Consider the following 21,630-nt stretch of genomic DNA (forward strand, 5'->3'; position numbering starts at 1 on the left):
GATTAAATTTATCTAATAAAATAACCTGTCTTACCATAACAGAAAACATATGTGTTTTTTTCCTCCCTGATTCTATCATCATATGTTTCTTCACCTGGCGTCTTGGCCTAAATATCATCATTATAATTGTTGGTCACAATATCTGTGGCTCAGGATTTTCTCACATGGTGTCTGTGGAAACGGCTGCAGAACTTGCATACACAACTCAGGCATTCACGTTTTCTCTGATGTATTTGTAAAGATTCTGGATGGATGTTTGGGAATCACTGTGATGAGGACATATTGATCATCCTACTTTTTGATTCATGGTATAAGAGGTTACCAAATGGCAATTGTAATTAGTTAGCTCCTTTGAAAAAAATATTATAGGTTCTATATTTCTTTGGTAAATATAAGGATCTATTAAAATAGAGGTAGGGAGTATTTTAGGGGCTCATTTCTCTCATCTAGAGGGACTCAGTCCTGTCAACATCAATCAAAGTGGCAGTACACACTGAGTTTCTGCAAGAAAAAGATTCATCTAGTAGACAAGGATATCCCCAGGTTGCGAGTAAATGCGGCTGTGTAAACTGCACATGCCATATGTTCCAATAAAAAGAAAGGTTGGGAGAACTGTGAGAAGAAAGAGACCAAAATTATATTTAATACAAAAAAATTCCCTGAGACAGTCAAAGAAGTTATCTTTGCCCACCAGGGGCATTGAATTATGGATTCTCTAGCTGTTCTCTGCTAATTTGATTATACCCTGCTTAATGTTTACATCTAAATGCAGTCTTTTCAGTGGATTAGGTCTATCCTAAACATTAATCTTATTATAGGAGGTAATTTAAATTGCATTGTGACAGAAGAGAGACACACCAACACAAACGCATCCTAAAGGCCTCTTGATGTCACCAACAGCCAAATATAAATATCTAACCAATTCTATACTATTTTATTAGATGATGTATTGTTAGGATAATGATTATTGCATTCAGCAACACAGCATGACCACCAGGGAACCTAGTTTTCTATAATAAAAAAACAAAATTCTCCAATAAAAAAAATAACCGTAAAAATCGGAGTTTTTCCATGATTAAAATGAAATGCTGAACTTTAGTTTCCCTAGCCACAATATACATTGGTATCAGTTGAACACAATATTTTAATGATATATTAACTATTTTTAAGCAAATTTGAAGCCTACCAATGCCATGAATCATTATCATAAAATAAAATTAATATAATTGCAAGTTGTATTTCTTACATATACAAATACTTCTGTATATAGTCTATATTTTCAGAATTTTTTTTTAAATGCACAAAAAATAAAGTGAAAATTGCTTTTATATTAACATTGCTCACTTTCTAAGTTAGCCCTGGTTGTTAAAATAGAGTTGCAGCATTCCAGCCACATTTTCTTCTTTCAGACATTGGCGCTGATCAGAGAAAAGAACCCCAAATTTGCTGGAACATCTTTTGTTGTCAGCACCGGGCAGCTTCAGCTGAAATCTGAGCCCACCGCCCAGCGCTGTCAAGGTGAACTGCACTGCTCAAGGCTCAGGCTGTCAACTCTGGTTCGGTTAATACGGATAGCCAGAAAATGGAGGCTGGGATGAATGGGGTCCTCCTATATACATTTTTATTTTTTCACAAAATGTAAAAACTGAAGTTACTCTGTAAAAACGCAACTCCTGTGTTTTTCCGCATTTTTTCGTGGCAAACATATTTCCAGGATCCCTGATGATCACCAAAAACCTGAGGGTTACACTTGAGGATACATTGCAAAGCTAACCCCTTCTGCACTCCATTTCATACTAACAATTGGGCTTCTAGCCATTGAATATGGTAGAACAAGTTGCTGTAAATTTCCAGTATGGAAGATGAGGTACAAAAATACCACTCTAACTCACAAAATGTTAATATTACTTCATAGGCCCTGATAATTCAGTTATACCACTAATCTTCTGTAGTGAGTAATACAGTAGATAATCCAGATTCAGAAATAATTACCATGAATCTGAATATTAATTGTACTGCTGTGAGGCCCCTTATTTCCTTATACATAAACTGCCTCTCTAAGGGCTTGTCTATACTTACCGCGCTGGTTCGGCGGCAGGCAATCGAACTTCTGGGTTCGATTTATCGCGTCTAGTCTGGACGCGATAAATCGAACTCAGAAGTGCTCCCCGTCGACTCCGGTAATCCTGCTCGCCGCGAGGAGTACGCGGAGTCGACGGGGGAGCCTGCCTGCCGGGTCTGGACGGCGGTAAGTTCGAACTAAGGTATGTCGACTTCAGCTACGTTATTCACGTAGCTGAAGTTGCGTACCTTAGTTCGATTTGGGGATTTAGTGTAGACCAAGCCTAAGCTTCACTTATGGTCTTTCGTTTTCTTTTTCTCCACTTGGGCCTACATAGTCTCACTTTATTTTTCTTACTGAAGACAAAGAGTTGGGTCCAAAGCCCAGTGAAGAAGTCAAAGAGACTCCCATTGACTTCAATGGGCTTTGGATTAGGCCCAAGTTTACTATAAAAGGCAAATAAACTTATAATATGGCAATATATTTCACAATTAACTGTATACTTAATATATGAAGATATACCTATCTCATAGAGCTGGAAGGGACCTTGAAAGGTCATCAAGTCCAAGCCTTCACTAGCAGGACCAATTTTTTTGCCCCAGATCCCTAAATGGCCCCCTCAAGGATTGAACTCACAACCCTGGGTTTAGCGGGCCAATGCTCAAACCACTGAGCTATCCCTCCCCCCAGATACTTAAAATCTTATTATTGTTTATCCTTTGAACAAAACTTCCTTAATTAAACAATTGATAGCGTGAGTCTGAAAGAAATTAGTTCTTGCCATCATGCAAGGAGGTGCTATACCAACTATAACTGGGCAGCCTGAATCATAGAGAACTACACACTAGATACACATTGATCTGAATGACAGCTGGTCACATACTGAACTACTTTGAGTACCTCCTATTTTCCCATTCTGTACACATACACATAAAGACAGTGATAGGAAAGAACTGCTAGTGTAAGCTCCGTGGGGCAGAAAACATCTCTGTTGTGCGTCAGAAGAGCACCTAGCACTGTGGGGCTCTGAGACAGGATTACAGCCTCTAAGCACTACAACAATATTACTACCACCACTAAGGAGGAGATTATACTTTCTGCTAGTATAGTCAATCTTTTATGGGCTTTAGAATTTACAAAGACACCTGAAGCTGCAACTAAATGCAGAACACAAGGTTAAGTAAATTGTACATTCCTCACTTCTTCTGGTAGAATGGAGACTATTCTACAAATATAAAATGGGCATAATAATATTTCCCTACCTCACAGACGTGTTGTGAGGATTGCTAAAATCAAATTTGTAAAACTCTTTGAGATACTTGAATGATAGGCAAAATAGCACGTAATATTACTAGTGTTATTATTAGACCCAGCATGATAACAAATTAGATTAATACTTTGTATTTCTAACAGCACCTTCCAGTCAAAGATCTGAAGCAATTTAAAAGCATTAAATTTATTATACACAACACATTTGTGAGGTAGGGAAAGTGTTATCATCTGCAGTGAACAAGACACAAAGAAGTTAAGGGTCACATTTTTTAAAGTGTCCTAACAATTTTGTTCCTCTCTGTTTCCTGGTGCTACATTTTATATACCTTTGGCTTGATTTTCACAGACACTAAGGGGTACAGAGCCCTTTGGCTTTATTTGAAGTTGTAGGTGTTCAGTGCTACTGGAAAATCAGGTTCACAGTGTCTGAAGGTGGGCAATCAAAACAGAGCTATCCAAAATTGGAGAGCACTTTTGAAATCCTTTCCAATATCACATGCTGAGTCAGTGGCAGAGATACAATGGAGTCCTGCTAATCCTCAGACAGCCCTGCTTGCAGAATTCATAAACAGATAAAGAATCGAAGTTCCTGTCCAGTTTTGAAGAAAACAATTCTCGTTTTCATCAGTAACTTAACAACAAATACTACATCCCTGGAAAGACTGTGATGCTATTTTGTTTTCTTCTACTTAGTCTACTTAGTGTTAATCTAGTAATGAAATTGGTGTTTTACCTCAACTTTGTGAACTGGAGCTCCTGTTAAAAAAAGAGAGAATGGTTTTCAGCAAAAGGGGCATAAAGTGGAAATCTGGGTGCATTCATTGGTAGTTCCTGGAAAGCAGACTGCTTTGATATTGCACAAAACCAACTAAGAAATAGTTCAACCTGTAATAACTGAAGAGTGTGAAGAAAACCTCAGAATTAATTCAAATGCTAAGTTACAAGATTGTTTTGGCACGCAGTATTCAACACTAAAAGTTGTCTGGAACAGCTTATGAAGAAGGGAGAGCATTTCTGTTTTGGTACCAAGTATCAGAGGGGTAGTCATGCTAGTCTGTATCCACAAAAATAATGAGAGGTTTCAGAGTAGCAGCCGTGTTAGTCTGTATCCGCAAAAAGAACAGGAGTACTTGTGGCACCTTAGAGACTAACAAATTTATTAGAGCATATGCATCCGAAGAAGTGGGCTGTAGTCCACGAAAGCTTATGCTCTAATAAATTTGTTAGTCTCTAAGGTGCTAAAAATAATGAGGAGTCCTTTGGCACCTTAAAGACTGACAGATTTATTTGGGCATAAGCTTTCATGGGTAAAGAGGAAGTGGGTTTTTTACCCACGAAAGTTTATACCCAAATAAATCTGTCTGTCTTTAAGGTGCCAAAGGACTCCTCATTGTTTTTCTGTTTTGGTGACTCTCTGGTATGTAAAGTCGAGTATCTTTATTTTACCAGGGAGATGGAGGTCAGGGGCAGGACAAAAGTGGGGAGGATCTATGACCCAGCTTGCAAATGATGACTTGAATACAAGATTTATCCAAATGCTAATTCAAGTTAATTAGTCCTTTGGGGAAAGGTTGGCTGCCTGGAATTTTATCCCTAGAGTTGAAACAGTACAAATCATAAATTAAAGTTTTTCAATATTTCAATATTGAAATTTCTTTTTCAGCAGCCATTCTGCTCTCAACTTCAGAGATGCTTCGAGTTCCATTATTTTTGCTGCTCTTTTTGACCTGAGCAATTATCTGAAAATTCAGAGTCTTGTAGATTGTTCCAATTAGGGGGAGAAACTTAGAGTAAGGTATTTTTTGATGCAATCTTCTTTATTTACAAAGATTTTACATTAAGTCCTGTTTCTCTGAACATAGTACAAATCAAACAGCAAAAGGCAGTTTCTTTGCTCACTGTGCCAAAACCTGCCTTTCCAGCCAGCTTTCTCTCAGGGCAACAGCACTATCGCTTCTGTTACTATCTGCCTGGCTTTCTGGCTGCCTCCTGCTCCCTACTCCTGGGGGAATTTTGCACTACTGTGTGCATGTAAAATTAATGAGCCATGCATATTTTTAATTTTTTGCACAGAAAAAGCTCCTGTGGAAATGTTGCTGCAGTTCCACCTTTTGCCCACCAGAGGGCACGGTGGCAATAGAACACAGCAGCAGCTCCCAGTCAACTAGGGAAGAGAAAACCTCTTGCAGAGCCTGTCAGGCCAGGTCAGGAGACAGGGGCTATGGGGAGACAGACAGTGTGGGATGCTGGGGACGGGGTGGTTGTCAGACAGGGGCTCATAAGGGCTAGTGAGGGAAGGACAGACTGGGGCAGGGGCTGAATGGGAGTGGAGGCACAGGGACACAGTGGGGAGGTAGGTGCAGGGCCACATGGTGATGGGGGAGGGGGTTCAGAGCTACATAGGGACAGAGGGTGGCTGAGTGGGGGGTCACAGACATATGGGGACAGGGGGAGGGAGTACAGGGACGCATAGGGATAGGAGTGGCTGGGTGGGGGTACAGAGCCACATAGGGACAGGGGAAGGAGGTGCAGGGCTACATGGGGATGGGGGGAATGGATGTCTGAGTGGGGGTGGAGGGACACATGGACAGGTGGTGCAAGGACACACAGGGGTGCAGGAATACACGGGGAAAGGGGCAGATGTGCCTGACTGAATGGGAGAGGCTAGGGGTCAGCCCGGTTCTGTATGGTGGAAGCTCCCTAACAGTCCTCCCTGCCCCCCAAAAAACCTCTTCCATACTTTCCCCACGCATACCCAACAACCCTCCAAGTTCACACCCAGGCTCCTTCCCAGTAATTTACTTCCCTCTCCCTCAGCTCCTCTGTTACCCCTGACTCCCCCAAACCTTTGCAATGCTTCTGATGGTGTGGGAAATACGGTTCTGTATTGTAGTTTAAATGAATTATTACCCAGAGATCTGTATTAATATATCTAGTAAAGAATCTATTTGTCAAAAAACATTTCCTGAATCTGTATTGTTACAGACCTACTTGCTGAAGTAAATGACCAAAAATAATTGAAACTGGTATGATTATACTGTGTTATTTTGACAAGTAAAGTATGCAGAATTTTAAAGTATTGTACACAGAATTTTTAATTTTTTGTCACAGAATTCCCGCAGGAGTAGCTTCCCCATACTCCCATCAATCCAAACCCTAAACTCGTCATTTGAAACCTCATGGGCCATATGATTCAGCTTCTACTCAAGCTTTTACATGTGCTTTTCCTTTGGGTGCTACTACTTTGCGTTAGCCTTTTCTTTACAATGGCTTCTTTACATTTATCCTGAATGAAAGATTATGCTTATGCTTGATGCAAAATAGTGAGATTTAACTGATCCCATAACATTGTTCTGTATTTGCACTAGCGTCCACTAGGTACTAGACACTTTCCAAAAACTTCAAAATGATCCCTGTTCTGAGAAGCTCACAATCTACAACAAATGAGAAGAAGTCAGAGAAAGGGGAATAACAACAGTCCATTTATATATAAGTGAACTTGATTCACTGCAGGCAGCATGGCAGAAGTGGGACTCAAATGTAGACAGTGTGGGGGCCTTCTGGATGAGCTCAGGATAAGGGGGTCATGCCACACATAGGGACTAGATATGTCAGTAAGACCCTGTCCACTTTGCTTTTACTGCAGTCACATGTTAATCCCCCTTTCCTTGCAATTTTCTGGGCAGAGGGAGGGGACAAAGCTGGGAGCATGGGTAGTGGCTCTCATTGTAAGATAGTCTGACCAATTTTAAGACAGCAAGATGAGGCTCCCTGCAGGAAGGAGTTCCAACCCGGCTTTTCTTCCCTGTGTCCACAGACACCACCCTCTCGCATGGCACCAATACTGAGTGGTACTTTCACAACCTTGTAAATTAGTTAGTCCATAAGATTATGTCCCTCTGGGATATGGGCAGTTTCCTAGTGGTTGAACATGGTTAATTTACCTACATATAAAATGTGAATTTCTACAGGATGAAACCTCAACATGTGGAACATTTAATTTGGCACATCTTAAGAGAGATTTGGGAGTGTAGTGAAAGTGAATTGCCTAATATGTGTTTGCAGTGGATAGTAAGTAGCTAGCTAAAATCCCTAAGCAGGCAAATAACATGGCATCTGGGTTACAATTATTTTTGTTTTGTAATTCCATCATGAATCTGTAGGAAACTGTTACTAACCTTCTGTAACTGTTGTTCTCCAGGATGTATTGCACATGTCCATTCCACTCTAGGAATGTGAGCACCTTGCACAGAGTTGTCGGAGATTTTTCCCTTAGCAATACCTGCCAAGGCAGTCAGAGAACCCCTTTGGTGTCTCCCACAGCTACACCCAGGTATAAAGAGTGGAGCTGTCCCCAAACCCCCTCAGTTCCTTCCTTCCAGAAAGACTCCAATACAGTATCTCCTCACTTAAAGTCATCCCGGTTAACGTTGTTTCGTTGTTATGTTGCTCATCAATTAGGGAACATGCTCATTTAAAGTTGTGTAATGCTCCCTTCTAACGTCGTTTGGCAGCCGCCTGCTTTGTCTACTACTTGTAGGAAGAGCAACCCGTTGCAGCTAGCTGGTGGGGGCTTGGAACCAGGATGGACCAGCAGCCCCCTATCAGCTCCCCCTGCTCCCCTTAGTTCCCTGTGCAGCAGCTGCGTCCCTCCCCTCACTTCCATGTGCTGCTCCTGCCCTCTGCCTTGGAGCTGCTCCCCGAGACTCCTGCTTGCTGTGCCTGGGGGGATGGAGGCTAATGTTAGGGTGTCCCTCTCCCTCCTGCTCCTGCACCCCTCTTATCCCACCTTTCATAGAGCAGGGATCAGGATGGAGGGAGCTTGCAGCAGCTGAGGTTTCAGCAAGCTGATCTAATTAACAAGGCAGTGTACTTAAGAGAAATGCGCATATCTCCCTCCATTCCTGCTGCCTTGCAGAGTGAGAGAGTTAACCTTTGAGGGCTCAACAAATTGCTAGTTCATCATTTAGCAGTAAGAGAAATACCCCACCCTCTGACTCCACTGCAACCAAGTTTCACAATCATCATCACTGTGTACCAGTATTAAATTGTTTGTTTAAAACCTATAGTGTGTGTGTGTGTGTGTGTATATATATATATATACTATAGTCTTTTGTCCGGTGAAAAAAATTTCCCTGGAACCTAACCCCCCCCCCGCCCCTTTAAATTAATTCTTATGGGGAAATTGGATTCGCTTAACATTGTTTCGCTTAAAGTTGCATTTTTCAGGAACATAACTACAACGTTAAGTGAGGAGTTACTGTACAGAAGGGAGGGTTAGTAATGATTTCTTCAAGTGATTGCACATGTCCACAAGCAGTTCAAAATGGAGAAGGGCTTGGAGTTTACTTAAACAGGGACTGTAGGACCACCCATCCAAATCCTGCATCCTCTAGTCAGAAAGGTTGTGAAAGCTGCCTGTGAATCTGGATGAATGAGGCAACACTGTATCTTGGGAGCATTTCCAGCCAATTGGTAACACAGAAATACAGCTCAAAATCCAGGAACAGATCCTTTGGGTGGAGACTGGATGATCCTTTATTCTGTCCGAAACCAGAATGAACAGTTGTGAGAGACTTAAATGAACTAGCCTAATCCAGGTAAAAAGCATAAAGCTCTTCTAACATCAAGAGAGTGAAACTTTACTTTACTTTTAACTGAATGAGGCTTTGGAAAGAAAGAAAGTAAATTGCTTAGTTAATGTGGAAATGGAAACCACTTTAGTCAGAAACTTTGGGTGAGGCTGAAGTTAAACCTTATCTCTAAAGAAGATCATATAAGGAGGTTCTGATACTAAGATTAGCAATTTCCCTGCTCTTCTGGCCAAAGCAACAGCAACCAAGAAAAGCACATTCACAGAAAGATATTATAGAGAACAGGCTCAAATGAGGAACTCATCAACTATGCTAGAACTAAATGTAAGTTTAATGGGGGAAGTGGGCTGTGTATCTCTAGATAGCTGTCCAAAACTTTCAGAAACCTGATGGTCATAGGATTTTTTGGGGGGGAAATAGCATTTAGCCATGGCCGGGTGGAAAGCTGAGATAGGTGGACTCTGATGGAACTAATAGCTATTGTTTGTTGTTTTATAAACAAGAGATATTAACCATATATTGAACTAGGAGCTCAAGATGGGTAAATGCCTTTCTGTATGGACCAAATGGAATCTTTTCTATTTAGCACAGTAAGTAGTCCTAGTTAAAGGCTTTCTACTATGCAGAAGAACTTCCTGCACTTCCTTAGAACAACAAAGATCTGCCTCTTGACTCATTCAGATCAGGGGGTGCACTCCTAACAAATGTGCACATACTTGGTACCCAGTCTGAGTAGGAAGGATCCAATGGGCAAAACAGACTCCATGAGCAGATATTTGCATCTGTCTGCCCTTTCTTTTGGTGGGGTTTGAACCCCCTACAAATGTGATAGTTATCACTCACATGTTCCTCCCCCAGACACTTAAGGCAGCTGGGGTGATGGTCATTCACTGGCATAGACTTGTTACATGAGTAATAGAACTTGAAGTCAGGAGAACAAAGCATGATTCTGCTACTGGTACTGGCACCCAAATGGGAACCAGGGAATCCACACTACCAAATACTAATCTAAAGTTACTCATATCTAAATTAGGCTCAAACTAACACAAAAGGTACTCTTTACACTAAAGAGTGTAGGACTTACAAACACAAGGATAGCAGCTCCAACACCATCAGAGGTGGTAGGAAGGAACTGAGGGTGGTCAGGATAGCTCTGCATTTTATGCCTGTATGCATTGGCATGAAGCAAAAGAGGGCCCTCAGACCATCTGGATGAGTATTGCTGAGGGAAAAATCTCCAACAACTGTGCATGAGGCATGCATACACCTACAGTGGAATGAACATGTGAAATCACTTGAAGAAATTATGCTTATCACTTCTTCAGATCCAACCTTTGCACTGTAATTTACAACAAAAGTTTCTGTTTTAATAAGGCCTGTGTCCCTTACAGAAATGCTCTACATAAGGTTGAGCTTTCTGCAGAAATCTCGCTTTATATTTACATATATATAAATCAAGTGAAAATTGTCTTCTTTCCTATTAGCACCACTGCAGGAGACAAATAAAAATCTCTCTTCTTTGTATCTACTCACTGACTCAATTAAACTTGAGGGAAAGTCATGTCAGAAAAATTGTCTGCAGCTTGAGAAAAATAAATTAAGAGAAACCACAAGTGTGCAGAAGTGGGTTTCCATGCAACTGATATCACTTGTACAAAGAGCTAATCTTGTTGTCCTTACAATTTCATCTTGCAGTCTTTACTCAGACAAAATATTGCCTTGATTCAACACGTTTTGCCTGAATAAGGACTGCTCAGAGTATTTAACTGAGGGCTATGAACCCTTGAAGGATACTATATATTATATTCTGTGGCTTCAGTCGTATCCAAAAAACGTCACCCCACACCCCAGCAGACTCAGAAGTGGGGAGGCACTGTCTGAGCCAGCCAGCAGGGGAAGAAAACCTGGGACCCCTTTAAGGAATATACTTTTTCCAACCCTTGAGGCCTGGAATAGCAGAGAGTTGAGGACTGCTTGGTTGGGTAGAAAGGTCCAGTATAAGACTATTTGGCTCCACCAAAGGGAAGATTTGTAAGTCCTTTCCCCGGCCCAAAGGGTGCCATTCTGTGCTTAGAAGAAAATCCCCAAGCCTTTGGACCATGCTGTGAGCATCATGCTAGTCACCTTTTGGGGTCTGGGAAGTAATTTTTCCATCACTACCATATTGTCCTGGGCATGCGGGTTTTTTCCACCTTCCTTTCCGAAAGACATGGGGGGTAGATTAGATTGTAAGATTCATTTTTGTTGCAACTTGGCAGGTCAATAAGGGCTCCATGTCACTAATAAATTGGGATTGGACACAGATTAGGAGATGGAGGAGAATGGGGTTGGTGCGCCTAAAAGAGGAGGGGAATCGGGTTAGAGCTCCTAACATCTGGTACAGAGAGGTGACAATGCCATCTTTCACACCCCCTTAACCCTCATAACCAGGGGAAGGTGGTTAAGTCCCAGCTACAGTTCTGGGAACAGGTGGAATAGATGGGTGGAGAGCTGACAGCAGCCCTCCCTATGTTGAACTGTTTACAAAGGAAGGATGGTCTGCACTGGATGAGTCATTGCTTGATACTTCCCAGATGTGTTAAGTAAAAAAAAGTTACAGCCCAGTTAAACCACATTGCTCATGTCCTGTCTGTCTTACTCTGGTGGTCCAGGACAACTATCTATATAACTTTGTATGTGTATTATTATATGTGATTATAGTTGCAATGACACAGCAATTAGAGGGGATGTGTGACAATTAGAGACAATGGGGGGGGGGGGGGTGGAGACAGAGAGGGAATATCTTCCTATTGAGCCACAGTTGGCTCTTTTATATGTATTTTACCCCCATGTGATTTCAATGGAATTACTCTTGATGCAAACAACAGTAGAATCAGGCCCACTGCGTTCTCTCATGTATCATCAGACCAGCCATGATGATAGAGCTGGAAAAGCACAAAAGTCATGCTTTGTTTCAAGTGAACTTATTTCTTGACATTTCCCCCACAGCATGCAAGTTTCCAATTTTCAAATCCTATATCATTCTAGATATTCACAACAACGTTTGTTCTGGTTCATTAGGACACTGCAGTAACTTCAGAAGAAAAGTTGCTTTTCTAGGCATTCCCTGGCACAATTTTAATACACTTTGTCTCTGTTATTAGCATATTGACTACCACAGCTTCATTACCTATAAAATTGGATAAAGATTTTGGAAATGGAATTAAAAAAAGCAGTTTAAAATTATAAAGAGCTTCAGTTTTTTAGATAATGAAGACTTGGACGATCTCATCTTGCACGTTTCCTGACTTAAGTTCAATACCTAGATTATGAAACCACCAATCTTGGCTGGTTAATGGAGTTTAGAGTTATGAAACAGAATAAGTCCTGTGATTAAAACAGGGACTATAAAAATCATAGAACTGCTGGTTCTGCACCATGAACTTGTATTTCTATCAGACTCCAGGTTTATATTCTCAGTTTACCACCTTGACTTTATATCTCCTTGAGACAAATGTTTTCTCATGACCTTTAATTATTATAATCACAGTGAAATTTCAGAAATGGATATCAGTAGCCATCTTATTAAAATAAATTCTCTTGGGTAATTGCTCCATTATTATTTCTCTTTATCACTTTTTTCCCCTATAACTGAGGTGGCCATATATTCAAATTCTATGCAGATAATGTGACTTTTTCCCATTAAAAATAAAACACCCTACACTATATAGGGATTTTCCTGCTTATTTAGGCCAATTCCATAGTCTCTGTAATTGAACTATTTAGAATTCAACTCCTGGTGTTTGTGCATGTCAGTGACGAGGGAATGGAGTGGACTACAGGTTTTCAAATGTAGTTCTGATTACCTGACATTAAATAATGAAGAGGTTTTCTGTGTTATCCAACTGCTCCCCAGTGTTCATGGAAATGAATCAAGATGATATCGCGCAGTGAATTTAAATAAAGTTTTATATTGCCTTTTATTGTCCAAGTGGGAGTCATAAAGCAGCTGATGGAATGAAGGATGTGGGATGCATTGGAAGACTTTAGGATATAGTGAAAGATTAGTGATATGGTGATTTGTTTTAGCAGCTAAGATAAAGTAAGTGTACGTCGAGATTTTTAACTAAGCATTATCCTTTCACTTCAGCTTTGATTGCATCTCTTTCTTGCTATTGGCCTCTCAGCACCAGCTCCTCATAGATTCATAGATTCTAGGACTGGAAGGGACCTCGAGAGGTCATTGAGTCCAGTCCCCTGCCCGCATGGCAGGACCAAATACTGTCTAGACTAACCCTGATAGACATTTATCTAACCTACTCTTAAATATCTCCAGAGATGGAGATTCCACAACCTCCCTAAGCAATTTATTCCAGTGTTTAACAACCCTGACAGTTAGGAACTTTTTCCTAATGTCCAACCTAGACCTCCCTTGCTGCAGTTTAAGCCCATTGCTTCTTGTTCTATCCTTAGAGGCTAAGGTGAACAAGTTTTCTCCCTCCTCCTTATGGCACCTTTTTAGATACCTGAAAACTGCTATCATGTCCCCTCTCAGTCTTCTCTTTTAAAACTAAACAAACCCAATTCTTTTGGCCTTCCTTCATAGGTCATGTTCTCAAGACCTTTAATTATTCTTGTGGCTCTTCTCTGGACCCTCTCCGATTTCTCCACATCTTTCTTGAAATGCGGTGCCCAGAACTGGACACAATACTGCAGCTGAGGCCTAACCAGAGCAGAGTACAGCAGAAGAATGACTTCTCGTGTCTTGCTCGCAACACACCTGTTAATACATCCCAGAATCACGTTTGCTTTTTTTGCAACAGCATCACACTGTTGACTCATATTTAGCTTGCAGTCCACTATAACCCCTAGATCCCTTTCTGCCGTACTCCTTCCTAGACAGTCTCATAGAAGAAGTGCAATACAGCAGGTGTCCATATGACTTCTTCTCCTCGACCATAATGTTGATGGTATATCTGCTAACCTGCACAACGCTGCCTAAATTGCCAGTCTATTGTTCCTCTACCTCAGGAGGCTGATACCCTCTCACCCGAGACTGTTAATTACAAACTGCTGCCCTATCTTAAAAACTGTTATTGCTGGGCACAGTGTTTATCGCCTTGATTAATTTCAATGGGACTGTTCAGAGGAGTAGTACTGCACCACTGCACGTAGGTGGTTGCAGGTGAACTCCCTGTATGTGGCTGGCATGACAGCTTATCCTTTAAATGCAATTGAATACTCTGTCATGTATTTTACAAGACCTTTCTTGATATTCAGTATTTTAAACGTCACTGAAAGGGTTGCTTGGAAAAAACAGTCAATGTTTTTGTTTCACTTCATTCCGATAGAAAATAATCGTTTAATGTCATTTCCTGTTTAGAACTTGGCCACTGCTTACAAGTTTTACCTTCCAAGCACAAAAAAGAACCTATTAACATAAGCAAATAAAACAGAGTTGAACAAAATTGCTGACGAAGCGGATCAGCACTAGTGGTGACAGAATGAACATATACTGTATGGTTAATAGGGCTGGAAATCAAAGATAATGTATTAGGGAATTTTCAGAAACAGCTGATTTTATGTTTTGTATCTAAACCAGTATAAAAATAACTTCAGTTCATTTTAACTGATACTTTGCTTGCATTAGAGATTAAAAAATAAAATAAAATAAATCACTCCCTTTCAGACTAAGAACCTCAGACCAAGAAGCTCAAAAGGTAAACTATATACTGATTGAAGATACAGTTAGACTATTTAGAAGCCATGTTTACATTGTTTCATATTTTCATTTATATAGTATGTGCTCATGTTAGTTGTGATAAAGATCATGATCATTTTTATTGTGTGTGAATAATGTAATCATAAACAAACAAGGCCATTTAGATTTCTAACTGATTACTGAAATGTACATTATGTGTAACTATATTGCATTAAACAACTAATGGCAATTTAATTAGTTATATCAATAAGAAATAAAGTAGTATAATAGAGTGTTGGCTGTAGTGAGAGCCATCTATGTAGGGAAAATAAACAAATATGTTATAACATAGTAATGACAATAGACCTTTCGTTACTGTGTCAATTATTTAAAAACTGCACGCACTGTAATTTATGGCTGTTATAATATAGATCATCGGCATGTATGGTAATATAGTCTAATTGACATTGCATAATTCTTCACACAGCATACAGTTAACTTCTTCACACAGCGCACAGTCAACTTGTGGAACTCCTTACCTGAGGAGGTTGTGAAGGCTAGGACTATAACGGCGTTCAAAAGAGAACTGGACAAATTCATGGAGGTTAAGTCCATTAATGGCTATTAGCCAGGACGGGTAAGGAATGGTGTCCCTAGAGTCTGTTTGTCAGAGGGTGGAGATGGATGGCAGGAGAGAGATCACTTGATCATTACCTGCTAGGTTCACTCCCTCTGGGGCACCCGGCATTGGCCACTGTCAGTAGACGGGATACTGGGCTAGATGGACCTTTGGTCTGACCCAGTGCAGTTGTTCTTATGTTCTTATGTGAATGGGCTACACACACAACTGCAGTCAGCTACTGCATTTCACTTACAAAAAAATGCTGCATATAGTGAGAAACATCTGTCAGGGCAACCTTGCAAGAAGCTGGAACATCAGGTCTGAGGATGCCCTATTTTTTCCACTTTGATTACTACAAAAAATACTTATTGTACCTGAGTGTGTTCCCAGAACCCATATCTGCTTTTTAAATACCAATTTGCACTGAGTTACAAGTGTTAACACATGAACAGGATAACAAAGTAACCGAGGAATTAATATTAACTGGAACTGTAAGTATCAGAGAAGGTGTCTAGAGATCATAAATAAGATTCAGTAAGTGCTTTAAGTGGGACTATTTCTCAGATCTGGCACCTAACTAAAGATTAGCAAAGCTAATCAACAGTATTTCTAAAGGTCTGAAACATTGCTCCTCAGAGTGCATTTGTTTTTATGAACTAGTATCATAATGGTCTTCATAAGTAAATGCAGTAACTAAGAAGTTTTGATCCCTTACAGAAAAAACTGTTGCATTCCTTTGAACAAAAATAGACTTTCATATGAATTTTATGAAAATAATGTGTGTCAAGTTAATATCTCAGCAGTTTTGTAGCATCATCCTGCTTTTCCAATATTTTAAATATCAGGTATTAACATCATTCCTTAAAAAATTGGTGGAATTTCCAGCACTTACCAAGTACTGTATCTAGTCCAGCTCCTACTTAATTACAAAGAAAGAAGGTTTTTTAAGAAAACTGATGTGAGGTTTGAAATAGACCCTTTAATTGCCAGACCAACTAAGACAGTGATCAGAAGTTCCCTGGAACAGAGAACCATTCAGACAGAGAAGACTGGGCAAGATAACCCATAGCTTGGTTAGTCTGACTACAGAAAAAACACTTCAGGAAAAGACTATAGATACTGTCCTAATAGAATATGAATGAAATAAAGCTGCTTGTGAAGAGTTATTTTATTAATTATCTTTGAAACATGGATCCTTCTCCAAAAGCTTTGTCCCCCCCCCCCTTGCAGAATTCAAGTAGTAAAATACTCACTAGACTTTTTTTTTTTTTTTTTTTTTTTTTTTAAGATGCCATCTGCATCCTGGCAATTCCCATTGTAAAATAAATGTTTAAACACATGGAGTGTCCAGAGAGTCTTGTAAACTAGTTCATAAAAAAAAAAAAAGTAACCTCTGGAGTTAAACCCCAGCCCAAATCTCAAACCCAACCCAAATATTTTTTTTCCTAATACAAAGATTTCAGACTAGTCTCCCTCAACTCTCCCATCCCAGTGTGCCACAAGCTTCCCATCTTTGCTGACATTCACTTCTGGTCTCATATCAGACAGACAATCTCTGCTAGAGCAGTTACAATTCTCCAAGAGAACTGCCTCACAACTCTCTTAGGAGTTGTGAAGCTGGAGTATTTGGAAGTAATTCTGATCTCCAAGAAGGGAGATGGGTGGGAGGAACCCTAAAAAGAATCTAGCAGAATCCCTGATCCTTACCATTCAAGTCAATGGGAGCTTTGCTATTGTCTTCAAGCATAGGCCTTATGGGGATTAAGATGAAAAAGCAGGAGATTACAGAAATTGAAAACAGGAAATGAGTCAGGAAAAGGGAAGGGAAAGGCACATGGCTGTGTTATGAAAAGGGAAGCATATGGACAGGAGACCAGCTAGCCCTCTGAATTTTAGAAGAAAATAAATCTTTCCATCTAGGAATTTATACCAAGGCTCATTCACAATGATCTACAACAGGGGTCGGCAACGTTCAGCACGTGGCCCATCAGGGTAATCCACTGGCAGGCCGTGAGACATTTTGTTTACATTGACCATCTGCAGGCATGGCCCCCTGTAGCTCCCAGTGGCCGCGGTTCACCATTCCCGGCCAATGGGAGATGCAGGAAGGTCTTGTTTGAAGATGCTGACACTCAGTTAGTAAACGTAGCATGTTCCACAGTGATATGGGGTTTCTCTCATCAGGAGAACCTGGAGATTTTTCTTTAGGGCCTGATCTGATGCCTACTGAAATTACCTGAAAGACACTCATTGACTTCAGTGGGCACTGAATCAGACCCATAGTGAAAGTGTCCAACCTTACCCCAAACCCTATTGCATACATTTATTGAGGAAAACCTCTAACTGTAGATCACATGTAGATTTAATCGAAGGAACTAAACATAAATAAAACAAGAATAAAGTCTTTTGTCAATAATACAACAGGAAATGAGAAACGAATGGCTCACAGAAAGGTCAACACACGAATAAGTGTATACACACTTCTGAACACATAATGCAGGCATAACTCAGGGGTGTTCATGGGGCCCGTAACTTTTTCCTCAAACATACCTAGTCATGGGCTTAATCCTGCAAGGCACACTAAGCACTCCGACCCTGATCCAGAAAGCATTTAAGCATCTGTTCAACTTTAAGCATGATAGTCCCAGTGAAGTCAAATGGGATTATTACCTACTCAAAGTTAAAAACTTAAGTATTTTTCTGGGTAGGTGCTTGAGTGTACAGCACCTTGCAGCATCGAGATCAGTGAGAGTAAATCAGTTTGCATTTATTATTTATAACACAGAAATCAGCAGTGTCCCCAGCAATGGACAGGTGATATGGTAGGCCCCCTTTATTGAGCAGACTGAGGGCCTAATACATCAGAGCACTTAAGCATATGCATAACTACGAGCAGGTGAGAACAGCTTAACATTTCAAACAAACTTAAGTTCTTTGCACAAATGTTTACGCTCCTTTCAACGCATTTCTCTTTATCCCATCAGGATCAGATATATCAGTTATATATATAGTATATATACCTAGAGTGATATTCACTTCCAGGAATAAACCTGGATTTCTAGACAGATGTTCCAGCAAGGGAAGTTAAGAGAATACACTGGTTTTGCAAATCCTCACTACCACCAGTCCAAAGACCAGCATTTTCACTAGCATCAGAAGAGTTCCCTGATCTTTATATGTTTGGTGAGAGTCAAAGGTAGGAACTCTCAGTGATATGTTCATTATGAAGTTAAACAATATATTAAAAAATGAGTAATCCCCAAGTTAATAAAATATGGGAAAAGTCTAATAGACATTGACATTTGATAACCTAATTGTCTGCCTGAATATTGAAACATTTGCATTAATGTCCACTGGCAAAACACTAACAAGACTGATCTTAGATTACTTTTTCCCCCTTAGTAACAGTAGCTGTATTGCATCTTACATATGGAACTGCATTGTTTGAGATACTTATTTGTTTTATCACTGAAAAGGGTATAGCTAATGGATTCTGAATAGCATTATCTTGTATTTACCTCTGAGTGATGAAAATAATCATCTAATTAAAAGTTTATTTCTTCAGATTAAAGCGTTATTAAAATGGATTTTTAATGTGAATTTGAACATAATATATTCTACAGATGAAAGAATTGTTTTTCATCCTGAATTTTTTATCATTTGAATTTATTTGAACTACAAAATTTTTGTAGGCTATGAAACATGCTGTGTTAATTAGCATTACTTAGGGAGCAAAAAAGAGAGCAATTTATACTGTTTAATGTATAATTCTTTAAAACTGTATTTTCGGTGGGATTTATGTACTACCAGAGTCTTTATGAAACATTCTACAATACTTCATGCCATAAGAATATATAAAAATAAATGTATCCTGAATGTAATCTTAATCTTTAAGCAGAAGACTCAATGTAATAAACATTAATCTACAAAAAGGGTGAGGATAATTCCGAAGACAGCTCCTAAATTTAAATAACATCTCATGCTTTCTACACAATTGCGCTTTAAGGGCTCCATTATTACCTCTCTTCCTAAAGCAGCAATATAGATTTGTAATTTTCAGATTTTATATTTATATAACATTTCATTCTAAGGACATAAAAGTGCTTTGGAAACTATAGGCCAAATTTTGTAGTCACGTAAGCAAGTATAAATGGATTTGCACCCTGGCTGAATTTGGTCTTGTGTACATACCACTAAGATGTCAACATGCATAGCACTCCTCAGAACAGCTGGGAGCAAACATACGAAATTGTTGCCTCTACTGTTACAGAAAATGCCACTTGATCTTTCAAGCCATGCAGAGCAGGCAGGACCTTGGTTTAGAAGGTCTCATCAAACACCACATATAGTAAACTGGATTATGTTTCATAGCCTCAGAAGGACAAAGGACTAGTCAACTGCATGACATTTCAATATGTGGTTCTAGGGAATCCCAGGATTCCAAATTCTTCTGCATCTACTTTGGCTTGGGCTGCCATACGAAGCTGCATACTGGCCTCTAAGTGGGATGGTGCAAACCAATATTAGAATACAGTGATGCCTCGCTTAACATTGTAGTTATGTTCCTGAAAAATGCGGACAAAAGACTATAATTAATATATATATATATACACACACACACAGTATAAGTTTTAAACAAACAATTTCATACTGTATACAGAAATGATGATTATGAAGCTTGGTTGAGATGGTGAAGTCAGAGGGTGGAATATTTCCCAGGGAATGCCTTACTGCTAAATGATGAACAAGCACTCAGCTGAGCCCTCAAGGGTTAATGCAGTCTCACACTCTACAAGGCAGCACAAATTAAGAGAGGGGAGACAGCACGGCAGACAGAGACACACCCCGTGTGTGTGTATGTGTGTGTGAGTGAGAGAGATGTGCATTGCCCCTTTAAGTACACTGACCGCACTCTAAGTACATTGCCTTTTTAAGCAAGTTGAGACAGCAGCTTCTGCTAGCAAGCTCTCTCCATCCTGAGCCACATCGAGTCCCCCCGCTGCTATGGAGATGGGGTAAGCGAGTGGCAGGAGCAGGGGGGGCAGGAGCAGCGGGGAGGGGGACACCCTGATATTAGCCCCCTTCCCCCTCCCCTCACAGCAAGCTGGAGGCTCCTGGGAGTAGCTCCAAAGCAGAGGGCAGGAGCAACACATGCTAGTGAGGGGAGGGACAGCTGAACTGCCAGCAATTGATAGCCTGCTGGGTGGCTGCTGCACAGGGAACTTAGGGGAGTGGGGAGCTGATAGGGGGCTGCCGGTCCACCCTGGTTCCAAGCCCCCACCAGCTAGCTGCAATGGGCTGCTCTTTCTGCGAGCATTGGACAAAGCAGGCGGCTGCCAAACAATGTTATTAGGAAGCATTGCGCAACTTTAAACAAGCATGTTCCCTAATTGATCAGCAGCGTAACAACGTTAACCAGGACGACTTTAAGTGAGGAGTTACGATATAGCAAAGAGGCAAAACTTGTCCGGCTGTTGGCCTAGTTTCCTTTTATTTAATTTATTTATTTATTACCCATCAGCCTGGGGTTTCTATAAAATTGCTCTGAGGGGCGAATCCTCAAGTATCTACATGGAGAATCAAAATTGCCCATGAATAATAGCTCTGTTTGTGTTTGCTTACATCAGTGCAAAATTTGGACTGGGTTTCCCTATATGTGAGATGAGGATATTGGACCTGCTCTTGATCTCAATAAACTCAATAAGAATTTTAACATTTATTTCAAAGGTTGCAGGATCTGACCAACTTACCATACTGTGCAGCTTAGTTAATTAATGTTTGCAAAGCACTTGGAAATAAATCCTTAGATAGGCGGTGTTATATAAATGGCATTATTTGTAAATACTGTTTTGAATTTGGAAGGTGATAATTCTTGTCATTGGTATGTTTAAAAAGTAACTTGGCTGAGAGAATGAGCCTCATTACTTGATAACTGTAGCTGTAACACTTTATCACAGTGTTTTAAGTATTATTCTCAAAAGGCAGCTTTGTTCAGACCTAACAGCCCAAATCCAGTATGATCCTTTGACAAAGAGAGCACAGGAGAAGATGCCAGATTCCTTGAAAATGTATTTTGCAGGTAGATGTTTGTGGTGTCTGAAGATAATGCAGTGCTTTTAAGAAACTTCAAAATATTTTAAAAATAGCAATATTTTTTTCCTAAGGACTCAATTTATAATACACTTTCTTCTTGATTGCCATCTGAGAAAAGAGTGTAGACCATTTCTTTGAGCAAACAGTATGGGTTGGTTTTTTGTTTGTTTTGGTCTTTTGTTTTTGAAAGGGTTCACTATTATATTTTTCCCTAGTGGACTGCTTATAAATGCATCCGAAGAAGTGAGGTTTTTACTCACGAAAGCTTATGCCCAAATAAATCTGTTAGTCTTTAAGGTGCCACCAG

General features: G+C 40.1%; 1 protein-coding gene across 25 annotated transcripts in view; it reads right to left on the reverse strand.

The window, feature by feature from the left end:
- The window catches only part of PTPRD (protein tyrosine phosphatase receptor type D), a 1,677,890-nt gene that overhangs the window by 764,598 nt on the left and 891,662 nt on the right, over window positions 1-21,630 (reverse strand). The window contains exon 7 of one of the 25 annotated variants that reach the window (XM_054031430.1): window positions 4,068-4,090. The exons of the other annotated variants lie outside the window; for them this stretch is intronic. The gene's annotated coding sequence lies outside the window, so the exon portion shown is untranslated. The remainder of the gene's footprint in view (window positions 1-4,067; window positions 4,091-21,630) is intronic. 25 annotated transcript variants of the gene reach the window in all.

This window comes from Malaclemys terrapin, chromosome 6, assembly GCF_027887155.1.
Source record: "Malaclemys terrapin pileata isolate rMalTer1 chromosome 6, rMalTer1.hap1, whole genome shotgun sequence".
NCBI lineage: Eukaryota > Metazoa > Chordata > Testudines > Emydidae > Malaclemys > Malaclemys terrapin.